Source organism: Schistocerca piceifrons, chromosome 7, assembly GCF_021461385.2.
Source record: "Schistocerca piceifrons isolate TAMUIC-IGC-003096 chromosome 7, iqSchPice1.1, whole genome shotgun sequence".
In the NCBI taxonomy this organism is placed as follows: domain Eukaryota; kingdom Metazoa; phylum Arthropoda; class Insecta; order Orthoptera; family Acrididae; genus Schistocerca; species Schistocerca piceifrons.
This window is the reverse complement of record NC_060144.1, coordinates 290,493,504-290,511,624: the sequence shown is the minus strand read 5'-3', so window position 1 is coordinate 290,511,624 and position 18,121 is coordinate 290,493,504. Positions and strand designations below refer to the sequence as shown.

Here is an 18,121-nt window from a genome sequence, read left to right as displayed (position 1 = left end):
GTTGCTGACTAAATCATCGACTTTTAATTTCACTGTACATCGATGAGTATTCTTCATCATATTACGAACAGCGGACCAAAGCCTGTGTTCCTTCAAATCAACAGGTCTCATGTTAGTTATTCTGTTTGTTCATTTACTGTACTGATTTACTTGGTCGTACACTATCAGTTCTGTTACGGCACAAAGATTTTTAACGGAGTTTAACCACCTAGACATAAGGTAGGATGGTTATGCCACGATTAGCGGCGTACCAGGAAAGCACGGTGATGCCAGACACAAGGGTAGCACAGTCGGCAACTCTGCAGTAACTGAGTGAGAAAGAGCACACGCAGCGGGAAAACAGAAAAATGGTTCAAATGGCTGTGAGCACTACGGGACTTAACATCTGTGGTCATCAGTTCCCTAGATCTGAGAACGACTTAAACCTAATTAACCTAAGGACACCACACACATCCACGCCCGAGGCGGGATTCGAACTTGCGGTCGTAGTGGGCTCCCAATTGCGACTCCTTCTGCTTATTCATAGTATGCTCAATTTAAGAGAAAAATACGTGCAGGTCGGAACGTGCTTGAAAAGGTCGGTCATCTTCTCGTCAAATGTCTATGCAATAAGCTCAACTGAGTTTCGAAGAGGCACCCTGGTGAATAAAGAAACAATGTCAAAACTCACCAGGACATCTGAGTCTTTCAGCTTGAAGTTGTCAGACGTTTTACGAAATCCACAGATTTACGAACGTGATTAGGGCATTTACCCACATAAGGGCTTAGTAATTCAGCCATGTATTTGGTCAGCAAATATGTTGGTGCCCTAATGTTGATGACAACTGGGCATCATGGCACCCCTTCTTTGTGGACTTATGACGAATATTGAGGAAACACCGAGTAGGAACTATCTTTTGCCCACCAAATAAAACGCGACCATTATTGGTAAGTGTCACAGACGATCTCAGTTTCCAGAAGGTCGGCATATACCAGATTCCGTGTAAATGTGGGAAGACTTGTATTGGACAGACAGTGCGCACCATCAAAGCTCGTTATCGAGAACATCAGAGGCAAACTTGACTTGGTAGCCCAACAAGTCGGCGGTCGCAGGGCACTGTTAGTCCGAAAACCACGAAATGGACCACCAACATACCAGGGTCTTGGCACAGACATCTAGATACTGGGACAACGTCGTTAGAGAGGCTATCTAAATTCGTTCCGGGGACGGACTCAACAACCAAGATTGCGGCTACAACCTCAGCATGACATGGGAACCAGCATTGAGTCTAATTAAAAAGACTCTAAGCAAAGGAAGCGAGCGGGCGACAAGGGGCGGACGAGGCAATTACAGAAATACGCCACCACAGACGCCGACGCCAGCGTCTCACCCACCACAGACGCGAGGGCACAGACCGCAGATAGAACGCCTCGCGAGAGGAGGGGATTTAAGATGGCCGCCCGCCCACAGAAGCTCAGTTCGTCAGCGCACCTGGCGATGGTGACATGTCTGATCGCCAAAATTTTGTGCCCGTTAGACACTATGGACCGGCAGTACACCTGTGGACTGTTCGAGCAAGAAATACGGCGAGAGAAACTGAAGATTCAATCTTATCTTGGATTTTGTTATTACTACTATAAATGCCGCGCGGGATTAGCGGAGAGGTCTGGGGCGCTGCAGTCATAGACTGTGCGGCTCATCCCGGCGAAGGTTCGAGTCCTCCTTCAGGCATGGGTGTGTGTGTTTGTCCTTAGGATAATTTAAGTTAAGTAGTGTGTAAGCTTAGGGACTGATGACCTTAGCAGTTAAGTCCCATAAAATTTCACACACACACACTACTATAAATTTGTGAGGGGTTTTTCTGAAATTAGCGGGCTTTCAAATAAAAACTTTACCCTCAGCTGCGTACCCTCAGACTCAGAGTAGAGATATGACAGGTTTTGGCTGGTTTCGTTGTCTAGGGAATGGGATACGTATTTGCCGCATTAAAAGCCAAATACTGCTGATTCTACAGTATATAATATGAATATACACATGAACCGAATGGTCCAAGTTTCCTATAACTCGGCGATTACGAATTTTTAATGTAACTTAGAAAGTTATAAATGTAAGATTGCAGTTAAATAAAAACTGCAGATACTATTTTAACGACTTTAAATGATGGGTACAATAGCAGAATTACCTTTAAGAATGCCGTTTATTACTGCAAAATAATTACTGGTGTCGATGGTCCAGCAACTAAATAAAATGTAAGTTCAATAGCAAGGAAACAATCGATTCCTACTTCACGTAATTAGTTATGAACAACAACATAGCTTGTAAGATACTCACTTCTAAACACATACTACGTCTTCACCGCAGAAGCCACGGAAATCTCACAAGTGCACAAGTCGACACTACGAAATATTTCTATCTCCCACGACCAAGCGCAAACTGCCCCATTCTCCAAGTATTTCTCGCCATCGTCCGTCTTGCCTTCCCGTCCAGCACTCCCACATGTCCTGTGCGACCCAAGTTCCTCCCTTACTTCCATACATTCTCTCCATCCTTCGGTAGTCACCTACCGTGGTATCGAGCGCTGTGATTGGCTAGAGCGTTCCCACGACGTCTCCAAGCCAACACACACTCACAAATATATTGAAACACATATGAAATACTGGATTTATATTTAAATAACTTGAAATTAAATAAATATTCCTACGGCTGGACCATAAACACGCTCTAAAACACATTATTAAATATATAAATAAATAAAATAAACGTATATCCAAGCTATAGAAATAAAAGTAGGCTAGAAGCCTAATGTCATAGTGTATGTCGGATATAAACAAAGACATATACGAATAAATATATTTGTAAGCATGCTGCGACCGTTTTTTTGTGTAACTGTAGGGTACTTTTTGCCTGACGTGATCAATAGTAATCAGCCCCTTTGACCTCCAATAGCGCATGAACTATTCAAGTTACTTGCCTGTAATTCATACCAATTTAGGTTTACCCTAATAGCTTTCTAGAGACACGTCGACCGAAAAAATTTGATAAACCGTTTAGATTTAGGAAATTCGTTGCTGGGTGTTACTTGTATAATTCACAGTCAGATACTAAACTCTGAACTGATAAAGATGTTGAAAATCTGATTACACCATCAGAATTGTCGTGCAAATAATGGTAATGTACATGTATCCTTTTAAGGTATCATGATGCCTCTGGCTATTATTAATTTCTACATAAACTGTGAAATGTTTGCCATTATGGTTTTGCAAATTCTGCCATCTTCGGCACTCCCTGCATACAAATCTCCTTCATCGACACAAAGCACAGTCCTCATCACAGGGTCAACATGGAATTCCCAGCCACACGGTCAGCCTGGATCATGCCCTGGGGCTACCCTCCTTGCTCCGGCTAACCTTCGGCACCTCGTGGTTGTTGACGAGCCCCAGCTTGCGGAGCAGCCCATGCAGCCATGCCAACTGCGAGCTTAGAATATTTTCAGGGCGCTACATCTCGCTAGTTACCTCAAAAATTGCGCGACCATTAATCAGGTTGCTTAAGAATGGAGTTGGTGTCCAGTAGTCACCACAGTTTCAAGATGGTTTCGAGAAACTTAAGAAAATTTTAATGTCAAAACCTGTGTTACTTTTTACTGATTTTGAATGTCAATTCATTTGCCTTGTGAAACATCTAACATAGCGCTGAGTTGTGTATTAGGTCAAAATATAGATGGGAAGAACATCCAGTGTCGTATGCCTTCAGTTTGTTAAATAAAGCAGAAACAAATCATTCCACAAAAGAGAAGGAAATACTAGCGGCTATACTTGGCATTTCATACTTTCATTGTTATTTGTATGGATGGAAATTCAAAGTCGCTACAGACTGTTCTTCTCTCATATGGTTACTAGTGTTGAAGGATCCATCAAATCGATTGGCGAGATGGGTACTGAAATTCAGGGAATTCGAATATGAAGTGATTCATAAATTGTGCACTTCAAATAAAAGTTCTGACTCATTAAGCAGAAATGTCGCAGCTTTACAAGTAACAGGCTTTTTTTGGATTGCCTGGATAAAGGAACAATTCTCTAACAGAGAGTGCCATTGTTTCACATGCAGCCACAGTTGAAACACAAGACCGTTTGCAATGCAGAACTACTAAGAGTGGACCATGCATTGTTGTCCCTGCAGCGCTCAGACAGGCAGTGTTATGTCAGGCTCATGACCATGTTTTATCAGGTCATAGAGGTAAACATACAACAGATCGAGGAGTAGCTGAAAGATTCTGGTAGTGGGCACATCGCAATAATGTAGTGCAATACAATGATCAGATTTAAGTCATCAAACGATTGAAGCCGATAGACCTTTTAATTTTTTAGAATTAGACATTCTGGGACCATTTAATAAAATATCTGCTGGGAACACAGATATTTTAACAATATTGGGCCTTTTTCATTTTATTTGATTATGGTAGCTATTCCTGAAGAGTAGCCTGAAGTTCAAGACATTAGTCAGGAAGAATCAATACGCAAAGAAGTGGGATACAGAAGTATTAAGGAATGACGAGATAGGTTTGAAGTTCGCTATAGAAACAGCAATAAGGAATAGCGCAGTAGGCAATACAGTTGAAGAGGAATGGACATCTCAAAAAATGGCCATCACAGAAGTTGGGAAGGAAAACATAGGTACAAAGAAGGTAGCTGCGAAGAAACCATGGGTAACAGAAGAAATACTTCAGTTGATTGATGAAAGGAGGAAGTACAAACATGTTCCGGGAAAATCAGGAATACAGAAATACAAGTCGCTGAGGAATGAAATAAATAGGAAGTGCAGGGAAGCTAAGACGAAATGGCTCCAGGAAAAATGTGAAATCTAAAAAAGTATGATTGTCGGAAGGACAGACTCAGCATACAGAAAAGTCAAAACAAGCTTTGGTGACATTAAAAGCAACGGTGGTAACATTAAGAGTGCAACGGGAATTTCACTGTTAAATGCAGAGGAGAGAGCAGAGGTGGAAAGACTACATTGAAAGCCTCTATGAGGGTGAAGATTTGTCTGATGTGATAGAAGAAGAAACAGGAGTCGATTTAGAAGAGGTATGGGATCCAGTATTAGAATCGGAATTTAAAAGAGCTTTGGAGGACTTACGGTCAAATAAGGCAGAAGGGATAGATAACATTCCATCAGAATTTCTAAAATCATTGGGGGAAGTGGCAACAAAACGACTATTCACGTCGGAGTGTAGCATATATGAGTCTGGCGACATACCATCTGACTTTCGGAAAAGCATCATACACACAATTCCGAAGACGGCAAGAGCTGACAAGTGCGAGAATTATCGCACAATCAGCTTAACAGCTCATGCGTCGAAGCTGCTTACAAGAATAATATACAGAAGAATGGAAAAGAAAATTGAGAATGCGTTAGGTGACGATCAGTTCGCTTTAGGAAAAGTAAAGGGATGAGAGGGGCAACTCTGACGTTACGGCTAATAATGGAAGCAAGGCTAAAGAAAAATCAAGACACTTTCATAGGATTTGTCGACCTGGAAAAAGCGTCCCACAATATAAAATGGTGCAAGCTGTTCGAGATTCTGAAAAAAGTAGGGGTAAGCTATAGGGAGAGACGGTTCATATACAATATTTACAACAACCAAGAGGGAATAATAAGAGTGGGCGATCAAGAACGAAGTGCTCGTATTAACAATGGTGTAAGACAAGGCTATAGCCTTTCGCCCCTACTCTTCAATCTGTACATCGAGGAAGCAATGATGGAAATAGAAGAAAGGTCAGGAGTGGAGTTCAAATACAAGGTGAAAGGATATCAATGATACGATTCGCTGATGACATTGCTATCCTGAGTGAAAGTGAAGAAGAATTAAATGATCTGCTGAACGGAATGAACAGTCCAATGAGTACACAATATGGTTTGAGAGTAAATCGGAGAAAGACGAAGATAATAAGAAGTAGTAGAAATGAGAACAGTGAGAAACTTAATATCAGAATTGATGGTCACGAAGTCAATGAAGTTATGGAATTCTGCTACCTAGGCAGTAAAATAACCAATGACGGACGAAGCAAGGAGGACATCAAAAGCACACTCGCTATGGCAAAAAAGGCATTTCTGGCCAAGAGAAGTCTACTAACATCAAATACCGGCCTTAATTTAAGGAAGGAATTTCTGAGGATGTACGTCTGGAGTACAGCATTGTATGGTAGTGAAACATGGACTGTGGGAAATCCGGAACAGAAGAGAATCGAAGCATTTGAGATGTGGTGCTACAGACGAATGTTGAAAATTAGGTGGACTGATAAGGTAAGGAATGAGGAGGTTCTGCGCAGAATCGGAGAGGAAAGGAATATGTGTAAAACACTGATAAGGAGAAGGGACAGGATGATAGGACATCTGCTAAGACATGAGGGAATGACTTCCATGGTACTAGAGGGAGCTGTAGAGGGCAAAAACTGTAGAGGAAAACAGAGATTGGAATACGTCGAGCAAATAATAGAGGACGTAGGTTGCAAGTGCTACTGTGAGATGAAGAGGTTAGCACAGGAAAAGAATTCGTGGCGGGCCGCATCAAACCAGTCAGTAGACTGATGACCAAAAAAAATAAAGCTATTCCTGATCAGAAGGGTAGTACAGTAGCACAAGCAATGGTGAAAAATTGGCTACTGAAGTACGGTGTACCTGAAACTATCATTACAGACCAGGACAAAATTTTGCATCCGAAGTACTGAAACAACTATATTGGTATGTGATCTAACACCTATGTTGGTTGTTACAAATTAAGATGTTACGTACCAGTCCATTTCATCCCCAAGCAAATGGGAAAACTGAACGAGTTCACTGTATGTTATCTAAGATGTTGAGCCATTACATTGACTCACAGAATTTAAATTGGAACATCTATTTGAACCTAGTCTTCTGTGCCTACAATGCAAGAGTTTATTCTGGAACGGGTCTCTCGCCATACAAAATTGTATATGGTGAGAAAATGTCATTACCTACTGGTGTGGTCCAACATTAAGTGGGTCCACAAGGTGAACCAGTGAAAGAACTTGCCAAAACCTAAAAAGGAATTTGGAAAATGGTGAAATGCGCCAAAGTTTCAGGAAAACAAGAGCATATTTGGCAAAGAACAAGTAAACTACCACAGTATAGAATAGGACAATGATTATTGTCAACTAATTCTTACACTCTGATAGCCCAGACTAAGAAATTTTTTACTAAGTATCAACGACAACACCAAGTTGTTGAAATGACTTCACCGGTCTATGTAAAATTGCAGTTACCAACAAGGACTTTGATAGCACTTGTCAGGTGAGTCAAACCATTTAAGGGCATAGTTGAAGCATTGCCACAAATCTCTTCAACCAATCCCAAAAGATCAGATGGATGAAAGCAGCAACTACCTAAGAAGGATATACCTTATTCACTTTCATATAGGAGTAAAGTAATGTAGGATTCACCAATGTAATCCAAGTATCATGATTGTTGTTACTACGTTAGTATCTGTTTTTCTTCTATTATACTGTTTTGTCTTTAGTTAGTTCCTTAAAGGAGGGAGGGTGTGATGATATTTACCTTTCTCTCAGGTTATGTGCCGAGATGCCGGCCAGAAAAATTCTTCTGAGCGTAGCACAGCTACATTGCTGCAAAGGAGATATACTGCAGCATGAGCCACTGCACAGTGGTATCCTGTTCGTTTGAAAAGCGAATGTCCTGCTAACAAACCACAACGGTTCAGGTCAATTTAAACGATGGAGTCCGTGTCGACGACATTCTGTTCCATGACCATGTTGTTGTCTCAGATGAACCAGCGCAGTACCAGCCAGTCGTGGAGTGCCGCTGAGCTACACTTCACTATCGAACTTCATTCTGTGTCACACCAACCACTACTGGTGGGAGAGCTGATGAACTACCATCAGCAGTGCAGTACCAGGTGCTCTACTCTCTGAGTGTGGGACAGAAGATGACCATCGTCCCGTACGCCTAAGAGCCTCCGGATACTGGGCTTACCAAGCCGGCAGTACTGGATTCAAACCCTGCCTCCTACACCACGCCGCAGATGGGGTGGTCCAGGGAAGAAGAGGCATGGAGTGGGATCGAGTATAATCCCTCGGCCGGTAGCAGCTATGCATGCTGCACCAGACTGGTCTAAGCATCAGTAACGACCCAAGAGGAAGGACTTATCGCCAGTACGCAGGCGCAAGAACTGTCGCAGCGTACGACACCGAGTGTCTGTCCGTGACTCTTTGTAAAAGTTCACAAAATAAACGATTCACTGAATAATCATGTTTTCTTAACGCCATGAGCGCTTCCAGACAATTTTTGACATCGTGCAGAGGCGTCATCCCCTCGGACATGCTGTAATACATTTGAATGAACCTTTTGCAGTGAAATGTTTAAACAGTTTTCGTTTAATAGTCTTATTTAATAACTCCACAACTGAAGCTTTGAAGCTGCAAGACGATTAGTAGCAATTAGCCTTATGTTTACTATTAGCTACTTGAACTGGAAATGAAAAATTCCTTATCCAGGTCCTTTCACAAATGGTTTGGATTCCTATTACCTCCTCAGAAATTTTTTTCTAAACACACCTATTTTAGTCCTCAGAGCTACGACCTTTGCATATTGGGAGTACACATAACTAATTATTAATAAACTTTTATAGCCTGAAATTTATTTGGAACATGCAATCTGGTTAAACAAATCAGATGAAGGTCACCAATTCCTTTCGTAATAACCATTCGCCTCAGTTCAACTATGTGTGTTGGGCGGAATAGTCTTCTCAAGGCAGTAACAAGAGCAATATCTCGTCAGAATCATGTGTCAACAACGATGCACTGCTGTATATATTATGTTACTAGAGAGAAAAAATTAGGAACTAAGAAAAATACACTCCTGGAAATTGAAATAAGAACACCGTGAATTCATTGTCCCAGGAAGGGGAAACTTTATTGACACATTCCTGGGGTCAGATACATTACATGATCACACTGGCAGAACCACAGGCACATAGACACAGGTAACAGAGCATGCACAATGTCGGCACTAGTACAGTGTATATCCACCTTTCGCAGCAATGCAGGCTGCTATTCTCCCATGGAGACGATCGTAGAGATGCTGGATGTAGTCCTGTGGAACGGCTTGCCATGCCATTTCCACCTGGCGCCTCAGTTGGACCAGCGTTCGTGCTGGACGTGCAGACCGCGTGAGACGACGCTTCATCCAGTCCCAAACATGCTCAATGGGGGACAGATCCGGAGATCTTGTTGGCCAGGGTAGTTGACTTACACCTTCTAGAGCACGTTGGGTGGCACGGGATACATGCGGACGTGCATTGTCCTGTTGGAACAGCAAGGTCCCTTGCCGGTCTAGGAATGGTAGAACGATGGGTTCGATGACGGTTTGGATGTACCGTGCACTATTCAGTGTCCCCTCGACGATCACCAGTGGTGTACGGCCAGTGTAGGAGATGGCTCCCCACACCATGATGCCGGGTGTTGGCCCTGTGTGCCTCGGTCGTATGCAGTCCTGATTGTGGCGCTCACCTGCACGGCGCCAAACACGCATACGACCATCATTGGCACCAAGGCAGAAGCGACTCTCATCGCTGAAGACGACACGTCTCCATTCGTCCCTCCATTCACGCCTGTCGCGACACCACTGGAGGCGGGCTGCACGATGTTGGGGCGTGAGCGGAAGACGGCCTAACGGTGTGCGGGACCGTAGCCCAGCTTCATGGAGACGGTTGCGAATGGTCCTCGCCGATACCCCAGGAGCAACAGTGTCCCTAATTTGCTGGGAAGTGGCGGTGCGGTCCCCTACGGCACTGCGTAGGATCCTACGGTCTTGGCGTACATCCGTGCGTCGCTGCGGTGTGGTCCCAGGTCGACGGGCACGTGCACCTTCCGCCGACCACTGGCGACAACATCGATGTACTGTGGAGACCTCACGCCCCACGTGTTGAGCAATTCGGCGGTACGTCCACCCGGCCTCCCGCATGCCCACTATACGCCCTCGCTCAAAGTCCGTCAACTGCACATACGGTTCACGTCCACGCTGTCGCGGCATGCTACCAGTGTTAAAGACTGCGATGGAGCTCCGTATGCCACGGCAAACTGGCTGACACTGACGGTGGCGGTGCACAAATGCTGCGCAGCTAGCGCCATTCGACGGCCAACACCGCGGTTCATGGTGTGTCCGCTGTGCCGTGCGTGTGATCATTGCTTGTACAGCCCTCTCGCAGTGTCCGGAGCAAGTATGGTGGGTCTGACACACCGGTGTCAATGTGTTCTTTTTTCCATTTCCAGGAGTGTATCTCTGATTTAAATTTTATTAGTAAAAAGAGCATTCCATTTCATTCATCGTTCAACCAACATCTGGCTACTGCTGATTGGCATAAAATAGGGGATCTTTCAAGTTACTATCATGGCACCTATGTACCAACAAAATTACGTTTAACTCCATAGGAAATAATTCGTATTTGTTGACATGCGTTTTCGAACGGAATGCTATAGGTAAGCTGCAGCCCTGGTTCTCAGTATTATGTACGTCATATTCTGGCAACAATTCTCTAAACCACTAAACTTTTCCAAGGTCTTTGCGTGATCAGACGACTCAGGCGGAATTACTGCATGAGTATCATTCAATGCCATCTAAAACAGTACACCAGCTGAGCTCATTCTGCGATCGTAGTGATATTTCTTTGCAGAAGCTATATCGAACTGATACTGGGACATTGTCCACTCTAGAATGAAACCACCAGAAGCTACCACTTTAGATTGATTACTACCCATCAGACGAAATGCAAGTTCCTTTGGAACAAATCTATTATCTGTGATGCGTTACCCTTGACAGCAAAGAAGACATCGTAAGCTGTTCCCGAGAACCAAAACCTAAAAAAAGTTATGAGTAAAACCATGAAAAATCAAACTCTCTTCCAAAGTATTAGAGACGTGTTTTCTTCTTAACTTGAGTAAGATGTCTGAAAAATTGGAGATCATTTTTGGCTCTCAAAGCAAAGTACATACTCTTAAGATCCAAGATGGCGGCATTTCCGATAACGTGACCGTGACAACACTCCCGATCAAGAAAATTGCGAAACTCTTTTCATAAGTACAGTATTAATCTACCATATATGTGTATGCCTTGCTGAAATCGTTGCAGTCACAGGAAAGGAAAACAAATTGTACAGGAAATCTAGGTGCAGAGAACGAGCCCAGAAGCACCTTGAAGCCTAGTGCCAAGCTTAGCCGATCATAGTGGCTTTGTGCAGACATTTTTAACTAGAGGATAAGGTACTTTTAGTGGGGCAAGGCGGAGGGAGTGTTAGAGCAACACACAGCTTGACTACCATGCCAACTCAGGGTACAGTAGTAAAGGTGACCTGGAGAAAAAGGTGCAGCAACAGCACACACTGGAGTAGGATTTGTGAAGTGACATGACCAGTCAGGGGTTAACTCAGCCATCAACCGTGTAAAGAAAGAGCTGAGTAGACTGTTTTCGACCGCAACGAAGTCTCGTTTCTGCGCTGTACCTTCTTCTGCAGTCAGAAGTGCAGGATACAAAAGCCATAGCCTGCACCTCAATAGGAGGGCGAAGGACATATTAGCTGAGAATTTTGCCAAATGTGTAAAAGGGTGGAGGGGGGGGGGGGGAACATGCAACTAGAAAATTCTTGTGTTTACTTGACTCAGGAGGGGCACATTATTTGAGTAAGAATCAGATTATAGACGCAGTCTCGAATGAAATTAGAAAATAACATGATCAAAATATACACAATATATGTAAACATAAGATATATAACATATTTAATTATTGTCAGGAAAGTAAAATTTCTTTCATTTATAATGACATTGGGGGCTGAAGAACACGATAATGAATTTCATGTATAGCTAGAAGACGTGAAAAATTCTGAAGTTATGAAGGCAGCAGAGGATCAAGTAGGTAATAATATGAGTGCTAGTAGAAATCCTTGGGTAACAGAAGAAATATTGAATTTAACTGATGAAAAGAGAAAATTTAAAAATGAAGTAAATGAGGCAGGCAAAAATGAGTACAAACGTCTCAAAAATGAGATCGACAGGAAGTGCAAAATAGCTAAGCAAGGATGGCTAGAGAAAAAAATTGTAAGGATGTAGAGGTTTATTTAACTAGGGGTAAGATAGATACTTCCTACAGCAAAATTAAAGAGACGTTTGGAGAAAAGAGAACCACTTGTACGAATATCAAGAGCTCAGATGGAAACCCAGTTATAAGCAAAGAAGGGATAGCAGAATGGTGGAAGGAGTATATACAGAGTCTATGCCAGGGCGATGTACATGAGGACAATATTATGTAAATGGAAGAGGATGTAAATGAAGATGAAATAGGAGATATGATACTGCGTGAAGAGTTAGACAGAGCACTGAAATACCTAGGTCGAAACAAGGCCCCAGGAGTAGACAACATTCTATTAGAACTACTGACAGCCTTGGGAGAGCTAGTCCTGACAAAACTCTACCATCTGGTGAGCAAGATGTATGAGACAAGCGAAATGGTTCAAATGACACTGAGCACTATGGGACTTAACATCTGAGGTCATCAGTCCCCTAGAACTTAGAACTACTTAAACCTAACCTAAGGACATCACGCACATCCATGTCCGAGGCAGGATTCAAACCTGCGTCCGTAGCGGTCGCGCGGTTACAGACTGAAGCGCCTAGAATCGCTAGGCCACATCGGCCGGCACAGGCGAAATACTCTCAGACTTCAATACGAATATAATGGTTCCAATCCCAAAGAAAGCAGGTGTGACAGATGTGACAATTACCGAACTATCAGTTTAATAAGTCACGGCTGCAAAACACTAGCACGAATTTGTTATAGACGAATGGAATAACGGGTAGAATCCGACCTCGGGGAAGATCAGTTTGGATTCCACAGAAATGTTGGAACACCTGAGGCAATACTGACCCTACGACTTATCACAGAAGATAGATTAAGGAAAGGCAAACCTACGTTTCTAGCATATGTAGATTTAGAGAAAGCTTTTGACAATACTGACTAGAATATTCTCTTTCAAATTCTGAAAATGCAAGGGGTAAAATACAGGGAGCGAAAGGCTATTTAAAATTTGTACAGAAACCAGATGGCAGTTACAAGAGGCGAGGGACATCAAAGGGAAGCAGTGGTTGGAAAGGGAGTGAGACAGTGATGTAGCCTCTCCTCGATGTTATTCAATCTGTATACTGAGCAAGCAGTAAAGGAAACAAAAGAAAAATTCGGAGTAGGTATTAAAATCCAGGGAGAAGAAATAAAAACTGCGAGGTTCGCCGATGACATTGGAATCCTGTCACAGACAGCAAAGGACTTGCAAGAGCAGTTGAACAGATTGGACAGTTTATAATTTATATAAAAAACAGCTACCAGCCACATGTATGGTTTAAAAAGGTTTATTATCTTCAGAAGATAATAAACCTTTTTAAACCATACATGTGGCTGGTAGCTGTTTTTTATATAAATTATAAACCTTAAGTACAACAGCCACGTTTCTTAACATGTCGACTTTCGACAAAATAGAATGGACAGTGTCTTGAAAGGGGGATATAAGATGAACATCAACAAAAGCAAAACAAGGATAATGGAATGTAGTCGAATTAAGTCGGGTGATGCTGAGGGAATTAGATTAGGAAATGAGCCACTTAAAGTAATAAATGAGTTTTGCTATTTGGGGGGCAGAATAACTGAAGATGGTCGAAATAGAGAGGATATAAAATGTAGAGTGGCAATGGCAAGGAAAGCGTTTCTGAAGAAGAGAAATTTGTTAACATCGAGTATAGATTTAAGTGTCAATAAGTCGTTTCTGAAAGTACTGGGTGATCAAAAAGTCAGTATAAATTTGATAACTTAATAAACCACGGTATAATGTAGGTAGAGAGGTAAAAATTGACACATATGCTTGGAATGACATGGGGTTTTATTAGAACCAATAAAAGCTAAGTTCACAAAATGTCCGACAGATGCGCGTCGTTTGATGATGATCGTGTGCTCAGCTGCCACTTTTGTCATGCTTGGCCTCCCAGGTCCCCAGACCTCAATCCGTGCGATTATTGGCTTTGAGGTTACCTAAAGTCGCAAGTGTATCGTGATCGACAGACATCTCTAGGGATGCTGAAGGACAAGGTCCGACGCCAGTGCCTCACCATAACTCCGGACATGCTTTACAGTGCTGTTCACAACATTCTTCCTCGACTACATCTATTGCTGACGAATGATGGTGGACATAATGAGCATTTCTTGTAAAGAACATCATCTCTGCTTTGTCTCACTTTGTTATGCTAGGTATTGCTATTCTGATCAGATGAAGTGCCATCTGTCGGACATTTTTTGAACTTTTGTATTTTTTTGTGCTAATAAAACCCCATGTCATTCCAAGCACGTGTGTCAATTTTTGTACCTCTCTATCTACATTATTCCGTGATTTATTCAGTATTCAAATTTATACTGACTTTTTGATCACCCTGTATTTGTATGGAGAGTAGCCATGTATGGAAGTGAAACTTGGACGATAAATAGTTTGGACAGGAAGAGAATAGAGGTTTTCGAAATGTGGTGCTACAGAAGAATGTTGAAGATTACATGGGTAGATCACATAGCTAATGAGGAGGTATTGAATAGAATTGGAGAGAAGAGGAGTTTGTGGCACAACTTGAGTAGAAGAAGGGATCGGTTGGTAGGACATGTTCTGAGGCAGCAAGGGATCACCAATTTAGTATTGGAGGGTAGTGTGGAGGATACAATTCGTAGAGGGAGACCAAGAGATGAACACACTAAGCAGGTTCAGAAGGATATAGGCTGCAGTAGGTACTGGGAGATGAAGACCACAACAACACCAGCAACAAAGCAGGGATGGAGAAGTAAATATCAGAGATTGTAGAGCAACATTATTTTATTGCAGAGTTATTATGGAAAACCGAAATACTAAAACAAATAATTTTTCTTTACTTCATAACCTATAGACATGTTCTCGTGAGGTGTTCTCACAGAATACTTCTCTAATAACTGTAGTAGTCGGCAGACCTTTATACGGAACTTTCAGCTACATTATTGAGCTACCTCTCAGGAAAGAAAAAGAAGTGCGTAGTTAGCTTTATTAAAAGAAACAGAGAGAGAAAATGAACTGAAATCGTTATTTCGGTATTTCAATCTTACTCTAGGAGCTAGGTTTACAACCCAGTGCATCAGCACAGTTATGGACAGTGCTCAGGCTGATACGATCATTATTTGCCCAATTGTTAATGAAGTAACTGACATCATGCACAATTAATGGAAACAAGCAATATTGCTCCTCTCAGTCTGGAGACAGGTTCGTAAAAGCAGTGACTCTTATCAACGAGACGTTATATAATATGAGGTAAATATGGAAATAGATGCTAATCTCAAATTCAATATGTGAGTTTCCTAATCCTATCCAGAAAATTCATTAAATAAGCAAGTCACAGATAGCTAACGGAATTGAAATTTCATGTAAGAGGCGAAGGGAAATATTTATATAAAAGTCACATCTCGTATTACTTGCATACTATAACAGTACTGTAGTATTTTCGGAAAAAAACATTAAAATGTCCAGAAGCATGCACGTCGTGGCGGAAATAAATAATACAGAAAATAAGATTGAAACTGTATGGGATAATGTCAAATAGACGATGGGACAGGCAGTAACTATTATTATCAAATGATGACTAACTGAAATCCTCAGCTGCCGTCAGGTGTTGTCAATATACCTCGATGTGGACAGCTGAAAATCTGTGCCCCGACCGGGACTCGAACCCGGGCTCTCCTGCTTGCATGGCAGACGCTCTATCCATCTGAGCCACCGAGAACACAGATGAATAGCGCGACTGCAGGGACTTATCCCTTGCACGCTTCCCGTGAGACTCACATTCCCAATTGTCCACAATTCTACATATGTAATGTACTGTTATATCCTAGCCAGGAATGCCACCCGAGCCCGCTGCCAAAAGGTTGGCAGCATCACAGTCCGGATGCCATCCGCATAAGCAGCGCCAGCGAGACAGGAAATCGCCGCAAGTCTGCGCGCGCCACCGCTGGCTTCTGGGTTCTTAAGCGCTGGAGTCGCGAGCGCTAGGACAGTTCTGTATTCGCCGCTCAGTTGTATACTCGCCACCGAATTGTGTACTTGCTAGTCAGTTGTGTGTTCATCGCAGCAGAGTTGTTGTTTGCCGTCAGCCGACGCTGACCTAGCCGCTCCGACTCGAACTAGACAGATTTCTGTAGACACGGAGTTCACTACTGAGTTCTGTATTCGCCGCTCAGTTGTATACTCGCCACCGAATTGTGTACTTGCTAGTCAGTTGTGTGTTCATCGCAGCAGAGTTGTTGTTTGTCGTCAGCCGACGCTGACCTAGCCGCTCCGACTCGAACTAGACAGATTTCTGTAGACACGGAGTTCTCTACTGTGTTTCTGTATCTTCGTTAATAAAGTTAAGTACCGACTTTTATTTAATCAGAGTGTTTGGGTTTTCATCTTTCTGTTCACTGTTCCAGCGGACCGGTCGGCCCGCTATTAAAAGTGTGGCGGTGACTTCGTAAGCCGTTTCTACAGCGAATTGTTTGTCGCTACGAACGCCGCCACAAAATGTACCTTATAGACATTTGCCCATTCACTCATTACTCGCGCACGCTTTGGCGATTCCCGTAAGAGTTTGGGCAACCCGTGCGCATTCGCACAGATGAAGGTCAATGGCTGGGATAGTTGGGAATGTGAGTCTCACGGGAAGCGTGTAAGGGATAAGTCCCTGCAGTCGCGGTATTCATCTGTGTCCTCGGTGGCTCCGATGGATAGAGCGTCTGCCATGTAAGCAGGAGATCCCGGGTTCGAGTCCCGGTCGGGGCACACATTTTCAGGTGTTCATATCGAGGTACATAGATAACACCTGACGGCAGCTGAGGGTTTCAGTTAGTCACCATTTATTCCAAGGAAAAGCTGCACGGTCAACAACAGTAATCTGTTCTTTCGAGAACAGTCACTGTATTCACATATATATTATTATTATTGTAAATGACTATATTGTGACTGGTAATTCACAAGTTCGGAGTATTTTTGTCAATCATTTTCTAAATATAGCAGCAAGAAAGTATTAAACAGTTGAGCTGAAGGAACAAGAGAATATATTGAAAATATCATTCCATAAATCTTTAACCAAGTAGAAGTTGCGCCAGTATATTCACCGAAATCAATAGAAATACAAAATTTCTGAGAAACGAAAGCTAATATGTTGTTGATGGAATTTCGAAGAGAATTATGAAAAGTTGTTCTAACTTACTATCTAATGTCCTTAGTCACATATTTTATGCAACTTTCACACAAGGAACTTTTCTAGATGCGTTAAATTAAACGGTTGTTAAACATATTTATAGGAAGGGTGATAAAATGTCACCAGTTAGGTTTTTTTGGAATCTGTAATAATTGTTAGAATTCTTCATTGCAGTTATTGTCATCCAGTTTCTTAGTGACATACTTTTCCAAAATGTTCCAAAAAGTAAAGTATTCAAGATAAACTCAAATTTAAGTAGAATCAGTTTAATTTGCATATCGCAAATTGGATTTCAGAAGTATTGCTCGACTGGTAACGCAATTCATATATTCACCCACCAAATATTACGAACCTTAAATAATAAAATGTCACCAGTTAGTGTTTTTTGGAATCTGTAATAATTGTTAGAATTCGACTTCATTGCAGACCTACACATAGCTCAGCTGCGGCCCATCTTTTCAGAAAATGTGGCTGACAGTCTTATCAAAACTTAGAAGACCAAGATGTATAGCCTGACCAAGCCATTACGAGTAAAACCCTTTATTATAAAGGTCACGTAGACGATACTTCTTTGTATACTGGCTGTTCCGATGAAGACATTGCTGATATAGTAAAAAAGTTCGCCGTGGTGCACAAAGTTGACACTAGTGTAGAATTTTCGATTAGCACATTAAAAAGCACGGCAGTAAGCACATAAAACCGACAACAACTGATACTGTGTTTCGTAACTGTTCATCCCAGCCACAGGGAGATCAATACACCAATGAGCAGGAAGCATAGAGTGACGGCACTAAATAACATTAACGACAGCGGCTAACAGAGGATG

General features: G+C 42.3%; 1 non-coding gene across 1 annotated transcript; it reads right to left on the bottom strand.

Moving 5' to 3' along the window:
* Positions 1-15,766: 15,766 nt before the first annotated feature.
* Trnaa-ugc lies at positions 15,767-15,841 on the bottom strand. Its single transcript has one exon. It is a non-coding gene; the product is annotated as a tRNA-Ala (tRNA).
* Between the last annotated feature and the right edge of the window lie 2,280 nt (positions 15,842-18,121).